The sequence below is a fragment of the Eschrichtius robustus genome, chromosome 15 (genome assembly GCF_028021215.1).
Source record: "Eschrichtius robustus isolate mEscRob2 chromosome 15, mEscRob2.pri, whole genome shotgun sequence".
Classification (NCBI taxonomy): domain Eukaryota; kingdom Metazoa; phylum Chordata; class Mammalia; order Artiodactyla; family Eschrichtiidae; genus Eschrichtius; species Eschrichtius robustus.
Window position 1 is genome coordinate 35,167,614 of NC_090838.1, and position 5,682 is coordinate 35,173,295.

Below are 5,682 nucleotides of genomic sequence, written 5' to 3' on the forward strand. Positions count from 1 at the left end.
AAAAAAAAAATCTAAACTTTCCACTTCTGTTAAATGAACAAAAATAAACAGCCTTTCACATGGACCTGAAAGCTAAGCATTATATTGATTTCATAATTTTGCATTTTACTTCCAAATGTTTCATATGAAAGAGTGGTTATGGCTAAAAAAATGAGGAAAAAAAAATATGCACAGCTATGGCCACACACACAATTCTCTTGTATCAGAGTCGAGGATTTAAACTCAAACACTGCTCTCCACTAAGGCAGTAAAATTCTCCTGCCCTCTGCATTGTAGAGAAGGAAAGCATGGAATTCCACTGGAGCTCCAAGATCAAGTTTGTAACGTACAGTTAAAAAGCAATATGTTAAGTTGAATAAATCCCTGTATTTTATTTTATTTTTTAAAATATGGAACGCTTCATGAATTTGCGTGTCATCCTCGCGCAGGGGCCATGCTAATCTCTGTATTGCTCCAATTTTAGTATATGCGCTGCTGAAGCGAGCAAAAATCCCTGTATTTTAATACAGCAAAACACCTGTCATTACTAACACTTCTTTTCTCTAATGGAAAAAAAAAAACATTTTATAACAATAAACACTACAAATGGCCTCCACTCTGTCATGGGCAGAATTATAGAATTATTTCAAAACAATTAAAATAATTGAAGTCTAGGAGGGGAAAACCTACCAAGTACAAAGTCATGGTAAATTTTAGTTTTAGTTTCAATACAACATTGCATAAATTAAGTAAAAGCACTACTCCAGACATAAATGATATAGCATTACTTAGTCCTGGTAGGTGAACTCCAAATAATATATACTCCCTCTGGCTTTCATCCACTAAGTGTATATTGGTATAGTGTTGATAGTTTAAAATATAAATCAAAGGTTGCTCATCAAAGCTACATAAAATTAATTTGTTCAAATTATAGCAAAAATGCAGATTATCCAATTCAATTCCGTAACAAATAATAAACTCACAATTGAGCTACACCAACAGTCAAAAGTTTAAGTGCTTATTGGGAATGTCTGGGAGAATTGGAAAAATCTGAAAGTTTAGGTGTAAGTGTGGAATTGCTAAAAGAAAAATAAAAGTTAATGACAGAATGGGACAATATAATCGTGCTTGTGGATGACATTTCACAAGTCTATGGAAGGCTCAACAGCATGGGGCAGCAAATTATTAGTTTACTTTTCAGGGGCAGAACTGATATGCCCAGTCCTCCAAGTACAGATGGGTCTGGAAAGGCAGGAAGCAAAACACCATATGAAAGCATGCTGAACAAACAGAGAAGTGTATGAAACCTTCCCTGACCAAAATGGAATTTTTCGAGAACATGCCATTAAAGCTTCAACCCATGTTACTTCCTCTTCAGCTATGACATTTCTCAACCTGGCCCTTCTAAATAATGCAATGATAAACTATGAAATAACTGCACTTATTTGCATGTATGTGAATGAGTGCACAACTGTGAAGTTTTGCAATTTAAAAACTCTATTGAAGGGCTTCCCTGGTGACACAGTGGTTAAGAATCCGCCTGCCAATGCAGGGGACATGGGTTCAAGCCCTGGTCCGGGAAGATCCCACATGCTGCAGAGCAACTAAGCCCGTGTGCCACAACTACTGAGCCTGTGCTCTAGGGCCCGCGAGCCACAACTACTGAGTCCATGTGCCACAACTACTGAAGCCCACACACCTAGAGCCCGTGCTCTACAACAAGACAAGCCACCGTAATGAGAAGTCCGCACACCGCAACGAAGAGTAGCCCCCGCTCGCCGCAACTAGAGAAAGCCCACGCGCAGCAACAAAGACCCAATGCAGCCAAAAATAAATAAATAAGATAAATTAATTAAAAAAAAAACAACAACTCTATTGAAAATCTGAGTTCCCTGTACACTGGTCCCAAGTCCTCCTTTCTGACATCTAAAAGCAACATCTGATTTTTATATGACCTATAAAAAGGGGCCCCAAAGTCCCAAAGAAAATATTTTTAAGAGAAATCCTTCGTGCCTTCTGAAGTTATCAAAAAAAAAAAAAAAAAAAGTATGTCCAAAGAGTACTGAATCAAAAGTCTGAAAACCAGGTTTCTGAGGTGTGCTCTGACACTAGGGTGACCAAGTGTCCCAGTTCACCTGAGACTAAGGGATTTCCCAGGATGGGGGTGCGTTTAGTGCTAAAACCAAGAAAGTTCCAGGCAAACCAGGGTAAGCTGGTCTCCCTATGGGTGACGACGGCTAAATCACAACCCACTGGGAGCACAGTGGCCTGACTGCTAACGTGTGGATGGGATACAGGACATAGGAAGGGGCAAGGCAAACCAGAAGGTCTCCAGGGCCCTTTAGTTGTAATTTATTATGACCCTACGACATATTTATACCACATTTGATTGGAATGTATATTTCATACCATAAGTGAAAGTACTTTTATGTAGGGTCAGAGGGCGCTGGAAATATTTTGTGAAGCTATGTGTTAAATTTGGAGTTATATATGCTTAATAGCAAAACAGAGCTAGGAGTTTTCAGTTTTTTATTTTTCATTTCTATAGTAAAGAGGAAAAATAAGCTGCTTCTAGAAAATATCAAGCCAACAGAGAAAATTCTTCCAATACCAACATCCAACTTAATCCCATCTCTCCTCCTCCCAGATCATTGGAGACCTAGGACATCTGGACAAAAGTTTAAAAACAGGAAATATTATTTTGACTTACTGCCACCATGAAAGAATACATTTCCACATTTTTAAGAAAGTAAGAACTTAGAAAGGTGTGCTTACAAGTAACTACAAAACCCAAGAGAAAAGCAAATGCAACTGTAGCAACCAGCAATAACATAAAAGTCATAAAGAGCCTGTGCTCTGCAACAAGAGAAGTGCACTGCAATGAAGAGTAGTCCCTGCTCACCGCAACTAGAGAAAGCCTGCACGCAGCAACGAAGACCCAATGCAGCCAAAAATAAATAAATTAAATAAATAAATAAAAGATAAAGAAGACCTTGAATTGTTAGAGTATATTCACTTCCAAATATGTTTCCTAATTTTGGATCTCTAATTCTGAAAAATCCCACTTAAGAGGATACAAAACAAGTCATATATAAGATCAAGTCACATAAGCTCACGTGCGGTACAATGAGAACAAACATTCGGGATTCCTCTTTCCTCCTTGGGCATTCTAATTTAAGATACCTGACCTACTAAGACTAATATAGGCCCTAATGAAAGCATTTCTGCCATGAAGACTGAGTTATGAGAAATTTCTAGAAGTACAACTATGAAAGAAGTGCTACTCAATTATTATTTTTTAAGGCAGTAACATTCAGGGAAAGCTATAAGAAAATGCCTCTGTTCCTAAAAAACTACAACATCCATGATATATATTTTTTTCACTCATGAATGAACTATTCTATCAGGTCTCATCATCATCCTTACTACACGGGTGACTGAACTGCCATCAGCATTTATCTAACATGCTCCTTTATAAGAACTGGTCCTATGAAAACTTTGGCATCACCAACAAGAGATTTCTTGCTAGTTACTTAAGGGCAGCCTCAAAGTCTGCTTGTGTATTTACATGTGTGACTCTACACATTCCCATACAGGTATACAGTTCTCCTTGTCTCTTCAAAAAGCAGCTTCTCTTCCCAAATCAGTCAACAGTTTGTACCCAAGTCTATGTCTATCACATATGCTGTGGGGACATGAAGGTGTGTGTGAGAGAGAGGATCCCAGCCCTCAAGATAGTTATACTTTACTTGGGGAGATAAGACATATATTCTCATGAAGAGTTCTCAGTGCCAGAAAAATTGCTGGCTGTCTTATTCTTGTTAGTAATGTAGGGGTGCTATCACCTGCCTATTATTTGCATAAATCACATAGCCTTAATCAAAATAGGTAAGAAAAAATAAATCCATGCTATTTATTTCAAATATATTAAAATACAATAAATATACAATACATAACAGAGCTTATTTTGAGTATGTAATAAGTAACATACCAGTGTGCAATAGTAGGCAAGATGGGGCGAGAGTCTTAATGGCCAAAATATCACCCAAACTCAGGAAAGGAAATTAGGGAAAAGGAATGGTTTCGCTATCATTACCTCAGCAGTGCCAACAGCAAAGAGTGTGGTTTCTCAAGGCTTTTCTTGAAACCCAGAGGTGTGTTAAGAATAAGCTGCTGGGCTAGGTACCTAGAGATCTAGGTTTTAGCCCCAACTCCTTCACAATCATATCCTCTCTTGCCCTGGTTTTCTACCCATACTGCTTGAGGTTTGAACTAGATGATGGCTAATATTCCTTTAATGAACACTTCTGGTAACCTTTTCTTTGATAAATATATCCAGGTCCCCTTTCCAACTCCCCTGCTCCCCCTCCCACCCCCACTAAATTACAGTGTATAACATTAAATTATTCACGAATCTATGACTTTAATTTTTTTGTGTTTCTATACTGACGGCTTTATGGCAACTGGTTAACAAAGCAAAATCCTAATTCAGATTGCTAAAATTCAGCACTAAACAATCATCAGTTTTACATTATCTAGTCCTAATAACCTAGCCAGATTAGTATGGCATATTATTCAATATTGTTACAAGAAGTTTTGGCATAGCTATAATTGACAATGGTGAAGATCAGCTCAAATAATTATGTATTTATTGTTTTTAGCTGACTTACAATTGGCTTGGCTACACAGCAACCAAGAGTAAGGAAATAATTTCTTCTTTTATGATAATCTAGTGACAACATCTAAGTATGACTTTGGTATAAAACGGCTACATAAATATCCTTTCATCTTAAGTCTTATTAAACCCATGGTGTTTTTGGCAAAAAAAATTAAGAGCAGAGAAGATAAATATGGGTTGTAATATCAAACTATTTCCATTATCATTTTAATGTTGGAAATCTTGTTTGGACATCCAAATCTTAGGATAATTATCACCTAGTAACAGCAATGAATTCAAATAGAATGAACTCCAATAAAATGCTAACCAATACAAATACCCTTTTCAGTCATATCAGGACAGAGAAAAAAGAAATCCAAAATGGAAAAGGAAGAACATACTCAACCTTCCATGAAGCTGTATGATAAGGTGAATAATAGAAACAAACATAAATCAGATAATTGAGAAATATGCTGGAGAAGTTTTTCAAATACTATTCTTGCTTCTATCTACTAGCTCCACTATACAGTTTAAAATCTGGCCAAATTTTTAAAGTAGTTGTTAAACACTTCCTGCATCTGACATATGTTTCCAGGGTACTTCTGACATTGATATGAGAGATTATAAAACATTTAGAAATGAAAATGTTACTCTCCAACAAAAAACACTATAACTTCCAAGCTTCTTCTGCATTCACAAGATGGAAAAACATTTGGAAAATAGTAGCTTTCGGTTTTAAAATGTTCAAATAATATACTTTAAAACAAACACAAAAAGTGTAATTGTTCAAGGCAAGGAAGAGACAAGTCTAAATAAAACAGGATCCTAAAATTTACTCTAGGAGTCATTCCTTTTCCTTTGCAGTCTCAATCATATTTACTCCATAATAAGTAAACTGCTTTACCCCTTCAGCTGGGAAGGACAATTTTTACTCTACCAAGGTGATGACAGTACCACTGCAGTGCTCACCCAACGAGAAATGCATGAATATGAAGTAGCGTCAACTCGATCAAATGAAGTGTATGCAAGAATTGATTTGCAATGTG

At 36.7% G+C, this 5,682-nt stretch overlaps 1 pseudogene; it reads right to left on the reverse strand.

The window, feature by feature from the left end:
• Positions 1–383: 383 nt before the first annotated feature.
• On the reverse strand, positions 384–483 carry LOC137778216 (U6 spliceosomal RNA; annotated as a pseudogene).
• Between the last annotated feature and the right edge of the window lie 5,199 nt (positions 484–5,682).